Here is a 13,273-nt window from a genome sequence, read left to right as displayed (position 1 = left end):
CCAAAGAAGAACAATCAAGGCCCTAGCTTTGGAATATGCTCAAAATGGCTTTCTTTTGAGTCCAATTTCCGGAGTCCAGTTTCATGACTGTAACTGGTATATATACCGTACTGTAAATTACAGGAAGAAGACAATCACAGCTGCTCAATAATCTGCACTAGTATTCACCATTTTCACTGAGGATAAAGAATATATACCTGTGAGTACTGTCTGTCTACATGTGATACTGCATAGTTTGTGTTCAAATATCCTTTTGCTGTAAGAGTTATGACAGCATGACATCAATGCTTGTTTTCTTAGCCTGTCTTCAACACTTTGCATTGTGCATCATGCTAGGACAATTTCAAAAGTTTTCTCACAACTCAAGACAACATTAAAAACCCACACACAGCCGAGCTACAGTTTGTAGCCCCGAAAACTCTTAACTTACTCATAAGACAACATACAGCTATTTAGGGAAGTGGACAGGAAAGGTTCCTCGGGCTCCCCGTGAGGGGAGTCTCCCTGCATTTAAAGTTAACACATCAAAGTCTGCGGTGTAAATTCCGGTCTTTTTGATTACTTTGCAGGAATGTACAGAATTGTATAAAAACATTAGAAAATGTGAAGGAATAATCTTGTTTGATACTGTCATACTGAAAGATTTGTGTTTTGGCTTTAGTGTTTTTTCAATAGCCATTTTTTTGGCCACCGATACCAATTCTGATACCCGGCTGATCAGTATCAGCTGATACTCTAAAGATACCAATCCATTTTGATTTTTTATCTTCAATACCAAGGAATGACACACTCACTTGAAAACTATTTTATGAAAAAAAATAATAAATAACAGAGTGAGTCCAGTAGAACCTTTTTTTTTTTTAATTGGCGTGCAACAAGGAGTGGTAAAACTGGCAACAAGTACAGTATCTGGAAACTTAAAAGTGCACCAATGCTTTTGTGTCCATCTTTTATCTGTCTAAGTTATCTAAGTTTCTTATGAAGTCCTTGAAGGCCTTGTCATTGTATTTCTGGTATGACCTAATGTCAAAGAGCTTTGACAATTGTTGGTATTAATTGTTGGTTTTAAATACTTTTTTTTTCTAATGTGTCACAAAACAAGCAAAAAGTATTTTTGCCTTATATTTTGCGCGAGCCATAAAAAGCCGCTATCTCACATTGTTCACAGAGGTTAGGGACACAGAGAATACAGGTATGTCCAATAATTTCGGAATGTGTTTCCGACATTTTTCTTGAACCCAACAGTTTGTTCCTCATTCCTCTGACTTGTAGCTGCCGCCCCACAAACTCTTTTGGCCATGTTTTGTCCCTCAAATGTTTCATCATGTTTGAGGTGTTGAACCTGGCCATTTTAGCTCCGCCTCTCACAACTTTTGCACGGCAAATCTTCTCTATTGCTTTTGTACGCATTGGAGTTTCTCGGCTGAAATGCTTCCAAATTGCCTACATTAGCTTGATTTTCCTCAACACGAAAACGTTAAAAGGGTTCCGCTCCATAATTCTTGCCTCTGTAGCATAACGGTGTTTAAGCACTTCCTCCGCCCTAAACTACAGTATGTGGCCTTAGGGTAAGCAGCCTATTTATTGACAACGCGCCACAGCAGCTGGATGTTTTAGAAGCAGGGGATTTTTTTTGTACAGCCCTTTGAGCCACGAGATGCGGCGTGGCGAAAGGGAGACCTCATGACTGCCCACGGACATGGCAGGCGGGCAGGGGGGGTTGCGTTAGGCCTCGTTTGTGGGACGCTTTTGTCTGATAAGGAGTCACGCACCACGCCCGATTTAAGTCATGTGCTCCCCATTGCGCGGCCACACAAGGCAGCCAGGATGTGTCTGGCCCCCCTTTTTTTCTGTGTACTGGTCCTTTTTTTTTTCTCCCAGAAATGTTGTTTCATATTGTGTGTCTCCTCGCGCTTCTAATGTGCATCCAAGCAGCGTGGCTCTGTGAAGATGCGCCATGCATGTTGAGTGGGTGTGTCGACTCCGGGTCGAGGCTTTTTAGTGCGTGGAGACTTTTAGTCGGCTCCTGGGGACGCTTCTTCAACACCCACGCCTCATTCTGATATATTCCCTGGACCCCATCACCATTACTGAGATGAATATACTGTAGATATAGGCCCAAACACATGCTTCCAGATATATTTATACGACCTGTTTGTTATGTTTATCTCTCATGGCCAGATGTCAATGACGACCAAATGTTCTATGAAATAATTCAAGGAAACTCCGCTGTCCTGCTTTGACTCTGAGTTTGGATGCTTTGAGGCATATCGGATATAGACTGTACAAGTGAGATCATGGAAATAAAGGAGGCTGCGTAAATAACGCACCCATGCTAAATCAAAACGACAGCAAGTATTCAGAGGAACCTATTACCACTTCAACGGCCATTCCCAAAATTTAAGACGCACACCTCCATCATCTGCAACAGCCGCATTCAAATGCGTTGTACTTCTTACCATCGACATAAATCTGTCCATTTCAAAACTTACGAAATTGAATCAGTTAAAAGGGATGAATAAAATTTAAATATGGCAGGCCGTGAGTTGACCAAGATTCATTTACTTTTATTGCTCAAGAAATTGAGTTGAGTTGATAATCAGGTCCCGGTCAAAAGGTGTCATACTGCCATATTTAAAACTTTGTCTGCTCAAACCAAATTAAACCACATTTAATATTTAAGGATATTAACATGCTCTGTTGGCTCCAACAATATTCTAAGGCTTGTAATCAAGGAGAGCACCGAACTTTGACATGCAAGTCAATACCTGTCATTAAACTAACACTGACACCCTTCCTAAAATCTCGGTAAGGGTTTCCTGACAGAGTCAATAAAAAAATATCATTATCATATATTTTTTTTTATTTTTAATCCACCCTTTTATCATTTCTCATTTTAGTGTGCAATTGCCCTGTTTTAGAATCCAACAGACCTTGAACATCTTGCAACAGCTTGCATTTGTCATTGAAAATGTTTTGTCGCCATCAAAAAAAAAACTCACTCTCGGAAAGGACCTTCAATGCCTCAAATAAATATATGCCACTGGATGTGTTAACAGGCAAAAATGTTTCTCATTTGGAACAAGTGGTTTATAACTCATACCATACAACCACTTGTGAATGTTTAACAAGGCTAACGACTGTGCCTTTTGGGGGGAATGTTGTCACTTCCTTTTGCGCACAATGATGATTTCTCTCTGGCCTGTTTTGCTTGCGTTACAGTGCAGCCTATTCTCCATCCCTAGCACAAAACCATGGACACTTTAGTACCTATGAGACGTAAAATGAAGGAAAAACTGCCCTCGCATCTCATCAAACATCACTCTGAAAAATTCTATTACTTTGTTCGTCTGTGACACCACAGAATGCTTTAATAGAGAGAACTGAAGCATCAAAACCGCTGACCACATTTGGCTGGGACACAAACATGATGACACACTTAGAACCGTTCTGTCTGGTCGTTTCAATACAATTCAAAGTTGCTGTTGTGTGGACAATATATATAGACAATATGGCGAGAGCAAATTCCACGAGATGAGATGTCTTACGAGATTGAGTCCACGAGAACGAGATGAGTTTTTTTTTGTTTTTTTTGCGTAATTTGTCAAAAAGTAATGCCTAACAAATTGTCCAGTTTTCAAAATGTTTTCTTTTTACTGAGAAAACTAAAATAAAATTAACAATATACTGTGCAATTGTAAATATAAAAGAAGAGCAAAACTCACTGTTCAGAGACAGTTTAGGTCTTTCTTAATACTCAATAGTTTAACACAATACATACAATATACCATGGCCTATGGTATTTTTTTTGTATTTAACAAAACTGTTTTTGTCATATCTGCCAATATTTTACCATCCTGTTCTTCAGCTGGAAAACCAACATTTCGCCACAGGTGATTTGAAAGCAATCGGAGCATCTTCGATTTCTCCTCCGCAGATATTGAGATGTAGTTATTAATTGATTTTTTTTTTCATATTTTGCTTGGTTGAAAAAAAAACTAATATAGACACAGACAAACAAATTACACATTTCCACTTAATTTTAAATGAACAACTTTTATCTTTTTTTTTTTTTGATGATCAACATTTTCTGTAGTTAAATATATACTGAGTACAAATGTCAACTGTCAGGCTGTCAGAATCAGTGTGCAGTCACCAGATTGTACTCGCAAGATATAGAGCACTCAACTGCTGCTAGCTAGCAGCTAATCTATGCTAAGCACTGTAAAATAAAATGCGAGTGAGGTTAAATCTTTTTAGCAGCCTGAATTGGCGATTTGAGTATGATTTCAGAAGGTTATATTGTTCAAATTGAGTCACGATTTGTGACTTTCCTGCAACAACAGGTTGCGCAGTATAAAGTTAGCCATTGTTTCTACGTACTTTCGAGTAACAACCCCAAAATAAAAGCCTTCATGTCAAAATACAAGCAATCGTGTGTGTCCATACATTATTTAGTATGCTAACATTTATAGTTTCAGGTCTCACCACAAAAACAAAGTGATTGTTAAGGGACAAGATATCTTGTGGCATCTTAATTTCGTGAGATCTCGTCACACGAGATCTCATCCAAACGCTAATGGACAAGTTTTTTGAGACATTGGGTTATTGTGCTTTATGGGGACCAAAAAAATATGGAATTAGTGCTTTCCTTGTGGCTGCTAGTGACGTTCTTCAAATCAAATCAAATCAAATTTTATTTGTATAGCCCTAAATCACCGAAGTCTCAAAGGGCTTCACAGATGAAAAGAGGTCATGTGGAGACCTCCTTCGAAAAAAGAAGTCATACAGAGACATCTTTTCAGTGTAAGGTACACAACAGCATCCCCTGTCAACATCAACATCAAACTTCAACATCAAACTCATCTTGTGCTTTTTGGACACTTGGGTAACAATGTTCCCACAAGTTTGGCAGTTAAAATGTCACGTCAAAATTTCAGGCTGCTGCACTCAGCTGATGCAGCAGCTGCGGGGCTCTGACCTTAAAGCGGCTCAGAGAAAGACAACTTCCACACTCATCATCACATGCATTGAAATGTTCAGGTCTCAAGTAATGCCCCACCCCCATTAACACCCTGCGTATGTTGTCAGACTCAACAGTTTGACAAATGCACCTACTCCTGTCCCTGGGTTGCATGCCTGCAAGTGTGTGCGTGCACAGTTCGTGCGTTTTGTGAGAAGTCTCCTTCCAGCCGGAGGGAGAGAGAGAGAGCGAAAGCTGCAGGTCTGAAAAGGTCTCAGTGGGGGCTCCAAAGCTGCCTGCCAGCTCGGCTGGAGGTCCTTCATAGTGGGAGGCTTCAGCTCTGTGCCATCAGTCTGATTGTTGCCACATACACTGCATTCCACTTCATTTTCAGCCTTAAGCTAGCTAGGCAGTCATACTGCTGGTTCACTGTCTTATTTTATCTTATCTTACTTTTTTTGTCTCCAACTGTTGTCCGTTTGCCCGGTTCCTTGTGTCAACCAATCAGCTCCCTCTAACCTATCCCTGGTTTCCGTCAGTCTGTCCAGTCTTTGTTCTTGCTGTCGTCTGTCGCCTTCATCACATCATAGTCTTCAATGGTTGATGTTTTGGTTCATCCATGTTTTTCTTTGCGGAATGATTTTTATACTTTTAGGTTAGTCTTTTTTTTAATCATGCTATAGTAGCAGTACGTTTGGTTGTCCCTTTTTTTCGTTTTCCACAAAGAAGGGTGGGAAATGGCGATACATATACATAACATGAACAAATGTATATATAGTAAAAATTGATACATTGGTAAATTAGGGGCCGCCAAACCACAAGTATGCAGAGGTCAACAGTATTTTTTTGTTGTGATATTACCATTCACCACTAGATGGAAGCATAAGGATAAATGGACTTTGCACTTATATAACGTTTTTCCACCTACCTCCTGTACTCAAACCGCTTACATTGACTCATTCACCTAATGCACTCACACACCAGTGGTGATGAACTACATTATGTAGCCACAGCTGCCCTGGGGTAGACTGACATATGAGAGGCTGCCATATTGTTGCCATATTGCACCTATGGCCCCTCCGACCAACCACTGGAAGGCAAGTGGGTGAAGTGTCTTGCCCAAGGACGCAATGTAAATTGTGAAACGAATATCAATGGTTGTTTATCTTTTTCTATATCTAACTGGCAATTTCTGCAGGGTATCTTCAATATCTCACTCAAAACCATCTAGGATAGATCCCAGTTCACTTATTGTCTCGAATGAGAACAAACGCTATAGAAATCGGAGGGATGGCGACTACTTTAACTTTTGCGCATCACATGAAGGCGCTTGCATACCACTCTATGGGAATCTGCGTGAAAATGTTCCCGCCGCAGTGCCGTGTCGGGTGCCTGACAACCACTCGTTTAGTGTAACACTAGTATGGGGTCGGGGGTCGTGCTCCTGACGGTGCGAATGCATGCTGAAGAAACCCTGGGCTTGAAAAGAAGACTAGAGAAGGAACTGTGCAGTAATTACTACACTCTAATTACATGACGCAATGCCTCTTTTTCACTGAGCAAATGGGTAAAAACAGTCGTTGGATGAAGGCAAGTAGAACATGAGTTAACCTCCAAGAAATGCAATACTGTTGCAAGTCTATTTCGCCTTCGCATGCAGGGAGGCCGGCTATGGTTTTCGTCGTTTTACAACAATGCAGGAGTTCGAATAAGGGAGTACGTCATTAAATAATGGGATTATTTTGAACCGCTGTGCACATTTTTTTAGGCCTATGTTGCTTTGTATTTAACAAGAATGCCAAGTGTAGACTGGCGAAATAAGAAAAAAAGACTGAAAAGAAAATGCTTTGTCTGCATTTTTATCAAGATTTTTAAATAAAAGGTTTTTTATTGCCCTATCTCTGCAAAGTATCAGATGAAGCGTTTTTGTTTATTGTATTTGTTAGGCATTGTCCTGTCATGTTATAATAGTTCCGTTATTTTTTACTTTTCGAATTTTTTAATTATGACTTTTTCTTTTTTTGATTTTTTTTTTTTTTTATGGAACAACTTCTTTCCTCATACAATCCAGCTCACATTATACACTTATTTTAATATTTTTACATTTTTGTGGTCCAAATGTGATTTTATTTTAATACATTACAACTTTTTTGTCGAATGGTACAACTATTGTCATATTCTATTTTTTTTGTATTGCAAATTTGTATCTTTTTTTTTAAATATTAATGGCATGTTCTCGTGTTTCGCCTATCTCATATTCTCACTATTCCCATACAAGCTTAACTTAATATTTCAAATACTTTCATAAATATTTTCATGAATGTTATTTTTTCTTATACATTTCTTTCCCTCATCCTCCATCTTTTCTTCATTTTACTCCTTTATTGTTATAAAAAATCCTGTTTTAATACTTTATTTTCGAATTTTACTTTCATGCAAGTATAACTTTTTCTCATATTTCATCATTATAAATTTCAAACATTTTTTCTTCATATTACATACTATAGTCATTTTTTCTCATATCTTTTTTTTAAAAATACAAGTTACCTTACAAGACACATAAAAGAAAGATTGTTGTTTATTTATTTTTTTTTATTTTAACTTCTCATTATTACAGTATGATTTAATTCTTTCACAAAAAAAGTAATAGTAAAAATCAGATTTTGTTTTTGTACTGGTATTTTATTTTTAGTGCAACCCTAATTCGACTTCAACAAACGTTGTGTATTTAACTGATCGAGCATTAGGTGACATGCGCTGTGAATGTCACTGCCTAAATTAAGCTCTTCCTGTTTGGACTCTGAAACAAGAACTCATTCTCAAGCTTAAATTAATACATAATGATTTGCTATCATGGGATCTAACTGGCCAAATTGAATTTTAGCACTTATGCAGTACATTATGGTTCAATTTACTTGCAAATTTACTTCTTTGAAAATGAAAACAACGTCCTGCTCAAAACAATATTCTGGAGTTCCTCACTTAGTCATGGAGTACGTTAGACACTTAGGGTAAATACAGCTCCCTAAATACAAGCTTTGTTTTTTCAGATAAAGTAATCTATTTCTTTGCACACAAACATTCATATTAACTATAGAGCCCATTTCATGTTTGTTGACAATCAAAACAGCTTTACCTACCATTAAAATGTTTAACTAATTTGAGCTCAGTCCCTAACTAAAACAGCAGCAGATAAAAAAAGCACATAAACGGTCCATCAAATAATTTCAAATGTGCACTCTTTTTACATTGCAGGTTTCCTACCTTATTGAAAAAAAAATCTTAAATTATTTAGAGACGTATTTTTAACTCTAATATCTCATTGCGTCATAATTTAGTGTTTGAACATTTATGCTTCTGAAAGCTGCAATTTTTCCCTTCTATTTAAACTCTATATAATATACAGTACAGGTAACAGAGTTCATTATTGTTCAAGAATAAATTAAAGCCTCCCGCCATTAGAGGTCTGGTACTCTGTAGCTGAGTGAATAACAGGCAGAATAATGACTGTTATCAACTCACAAGTCTGTAATGTACTGTACTTTACCTTAAGGAACCATTGTATAGGAGTTTTCCCTTTTCACTTCAACTGAAATAATTCCAATGCTGTATTCCATTTAGTGAAATGCACGTATATACTGTACGAGGAAAAACACTATCGAATCAATCTTAAAAACAAACAAGGTATTAATTAAAATTGAAACGTGATATCCACTAAAGCAAAAGGTTAAACGAGGGTACTTTTGGATGAAGCGCAGTGTCACTACTTTTACTTGAGAGCAGCTTTCAGCTATGTCTTTCCCCCACTTGGACCGGCGCACGCTCTCGATGGCTTTGTGAGCCATATACAGTAAAAAGAAAGCAGAACGTGCAAGGGGAGGAGGAGAACTCGGCCACTCGACTCCAGCTCCACTTCCACTGGTGACCCCCGCCGGTGTAAATCTCACGTTTTTGGAGAGCCTTAGAGTGAAGTCACTATTTAATATGGACTTGTTCTGATCCCTACTTACAAGTCATGTGTCCATGCAGATGTGTGGACTTGGTGCTAAGATATGACATGAAAGAGATAGGATCAAGGCTGACAAGACAACAATTGAGGCTGCCAAGCTATTTTCCACCTCCTTCTATGAAGTCATTACGAGACAAATCCTTTGGCTGTACGTTTGCTGTGTGAAAACAACTCCAGCTTCTTTTTTGCATTCCTTCTCATTAAGCGTCCCTCTCATTCACACCCACTTCAAAGATATGGCAAAAAAAGCAACACTACATGACAGATGACTATGAATTACAATTAATGACCACAATGTATAATCCAGACCGTGTCGAAAAACAGCAGAGAGTATGTTTCGTCTGATTCAAAATGACATGTAAAATGAAAAAAAAAATCGCATAGTTTTGCACAGGCCAGGTCACTCTGGCCTCCCTATGTGGAGTTTGCATGTTCTCCCTGAGCCCGTGTGGGTTTTCTCCCACACAAAACATGCTTGGCAACTAGTTTAGGGTGGCTCCAGGCTACTGCCGTAAAACAGCTGGAAAATGCACCAGCAAGCCAGTGACCCTAGTGAGCAGCTATAGAAAATACTGAAACTGGCAACAAATAAATATGATATAGATTTTTGCACAAAAGCCTGACAAAATTGAAACAATATGTTGTGATGACGCATAAAGTGATATACAACTAAATAACATCCTAAATTAAAAAAAAAAAAAAAAAAGGATTTATTTACCTTGGAGGGGCGTGACGAGCTTCTTATGGCCATATTCCCTAGCAACAGTAGCCTAGCCTAGCCCAGTCTTCTTTGTATTTCTTGATTATCTCCAGCTTCGTTTCCATACTAATCATCTTCTTACTTCTGCCTTTAACATCACGAGCAATCTTGGGACCCATGGGTAACCAATTAAAGTTTGAATTAAGTACTAAAATGTGCATTAAATACGATACTGCTAGCACTCATACGAGTTCAATCTTTAGCATGTCGCCATCTTGAAACCGTGACACTGACCAGACCAGCATCTTAGCGTCGCCGACCAAACGCAGACCAGTATTTTAGGGAGTCGTGACACCGACCAATAGCAGACCAGCATTGTACAGATGTGATGCGTAACGTATGAGCGCGGTGCGCCTGGCAGTCACGCTTGCACACTGACCAACCTGTTTGAGAAGAGAAGTTGTTGTTTTTTGATGTCGTAAGGCGACAAAAGTGTCATAAAGAAGGGATGAAAAAACGTTAAAGTCCACGTCGCAAACTGAAAAAAATGTAAGGCAGGGATGTCGTAAAACGGGGGTCCATTGTATTGTAAAGCATTTCATTGGATTCAGATAAGAACACTGCTGAAATTCCACTTCTTTCCTGGACAAAAAAAAAATGGAAATCATATCACATGCCAACGGCGGGTTGTGAAGGCCGACCTTTAAATGCACCAAATAATGCATGCATGTCAATTCAAGGCCTATAGCACGGTTTTATTTTGAAGTTGGCCTTCATGATGGTGGTTTCTACCTGCTAGCTTTACTCCTCTTCACAAATCCCCATACGATTTCTGTGCAAATGATTTTATTTAACTAAAGATAATTTTCCCCTGTATTTTGCCAAATGACGTATGCGCATGATCTTTATTGAAGCTATGAATTGTTACATCACATATGATCTGCATTTGAACGTGTCATCTGATGCTTCAGGTCAGAGTCATTCGAGAGGACGAGTTCCACAATGGAGCATCACCAGAGTTGCGTGGGGGCGATATTTTGCCTGTGACTATTATTCTTCTTTAACGAAGCATGTTGTACCTTTGGTGTCTTAAAAAAAAAAAAGCTAAACTGTTAGTCATTTTTATTGTCTGTGTCTCATTTGGTACCAAAATTAAATCAGAGCTTCCAGCAGCCAAGTGCAAACTCAAGCATCTCCATAAATCAAGTGCTTATTTTGGCATTGTGAGTGGCTGCCGCTTGCGTTAAAGGTGTATGGTTACCAACAGTGGATGTAATGGATACACAGCCAGTTGGAAAAGACACATGGACGGCGACACTTTGCATCATTTCACTATAGAAGCTTGTTGTTTTTTAATCATTCTATTTCAGTCTTCAGCTAAAGTGGAAAAAACTATCAGAAAAAGTGATAAACAGATGAAACATTTCTAAACTGTCACTTTTTGGACACAAAGCGATGAATGGAAGATTTCACATCATTTATAAGTTAGCGCTGCTTGCACGCCATCCAAGCCGCCAATAGGGATACTGATAAGGCAGTCAGTGTTGAGTACACGTTGTTCCTCTATCACCCTTTGAGCCATGTCCTCATACATTCTCGTGTAAGGCATACTCTATTCAATATTATGTTGATTTATGATTCAACTTGCCAAGGCGCTGCATGTATTGATATCATCACTTTGAGATTTTCTTCCTCATCCGCCAGTATATAAGACATATAGGCCATTAAGCTACAGAAGTGTTACTTTCTATGAGAGATCACTCAATGTTAGAGTTCACCTTAATAATTTTTCATTTTCTCTCTTGTAGAACTATGTTTAAATCGGAGGTCCTGGCTTTATGATTGTTTTAGTTACAATTTGGAATGATTCAACTTACATTTTTTCATTTGATTGTTTTTATAGGGCGTCCCAAAAGTCACTACCACTTCCTTCTAGTTGACATAGTATTCAGACAGATGAGACCATCAGCATTTTACAGCTTGAACTTGCAGACTTTGTAAGCGCACAATCATTCCCCTGCTCTTGGCTCGTCAAATGACATTGGAGCAGCATTGAAAAATTGCGAGATGACAGGAACGTTTTCTGTCCCCGTCTGAAGTTCAATCCCTTTCATCTGACTGTTGTTCACTGCTTTAGCAGTAATGTTTTCACTCTGCACACAACACAATTCTTAGATGAGATCACTGAATTTATAATGCAGGCTATCGCTTAAAGCTAAACTGGGGCGGGGGTCTTCATTCCGAGTCCAAACGCTTTATGCTTTTGGTATTAGGGATGTATTTGCTAATTATTATAATAAATACATATTCAGCTGACCGTACAGGAAACACACAAACATTTATAGATTCTGATTCAATTACTAGTTTGTTACAAAACAAGTAAAAATGTTGATCATTGCTTCCCAAAGTAAAAGCAGATGTTTGCAAATGTCTTATTTCCATTAAACACCAAAAACAATCTTCTTTCATCAAGGATAACAGAAATCTGAGAGTATTTACTTCTGCTACTTTTTACTTCATTACCAAGCTGCTTCATGATCCTGTTGTGGTGTGTGCCAATTTTTTTTCACCACTACAACAAGAAAAATACAAAACCTGCAGAATGCACTCGTGAAGGAACCTTTTATTTATTTTATTTTAGTGATTGAACACTGTATCAAATGTTTAAAAAGTGGAATATGGACATCCTTCCTTGTTGTCTTACAATAACAGTGAATTGAGGCAACAAGAAAGTTGCAGGTAGATTTCTTTAGTGTTTGGATATCCATAGATCTGCATACATTTGCAGTGATGGTAAAACATGGTTGGTTTGGATTATATTACAGAGGATGAGTCATCTTATTGCATCGAAGTACGCATGTATGTACATTGTGCCTACTCTTCGGTGGACTATACACTTTCAATTCAAAACAGTCCCACACCAGCAGTTGTGACATGATGAGAAAAAAGAGGGAAAGAACACCCTGTCAATGTGAATAACTGCCATGCAAGTCTCTTTGAATATTTAGCATGCAAATGAGTATTACTCCAAGCTGTTGATACTGGAATCAAATATGTTCCGTTGCTGTTCGGCATAAGTAAGAAGAAGGAGCGTCCAAGAAAGTGCATGGCAGCATTTTGAGGCGGCCTTGTACCTGTCACGCTGTGGCTGACATCAATTTTAATTCCAACACAAAAACATCGAGTAGTAAGTTTACCCACCAGACACAAAAGACAACGCCAGCAAAGACATCACGATACAAGAAGAATTTACCGATACCTTTGAAAAAAGGAGCAGCTGTGGCTTCCTTGTATCACAGACAGCCCGCTGCATGTGGCGTGTTGTTGCCTGTTGTTAACCCTCGTGTGCCTGGATTGCTGTCCTGCTTTCTACTTGACTGGTAGAAGTTTGCATTGTTTGTTTGCATTTGGAAACTGTTGGATTTTTACTATGGAGTCCAGATTGTGCAGCCCATTTGTCAGTCGTCACGTGTCTGCATTTCCCACCTCTGGCTGTGGCCCCGTTTACGGAAGCTCGGGGTAACTAACCGGTGTTCGCATATTTGCTCAAGTTTTGTAGATTCCGCGCTATTGTGCACTGACACCAATGGGGAATTGCGTT

Source organism: Hippichthys cyanospilos, chromosome 7 (assembly GCF_059441005.1).
Source record: "Hippichthys cyanospilos isolate Australia breed blue-spotted pipefish chromosome 7, RoL_Hcya_1.0, whole genome shotgun sequence".
Lineage (NCBI taxonomy): Eukaryota > Metazoa > Chordata > Actinopteri > Syngnathiformes > Syngnathidae > Hippichthys > Hippichthys cyanospilos.
Note: the sequence above shows the minus strand (reverse complement) of the source record.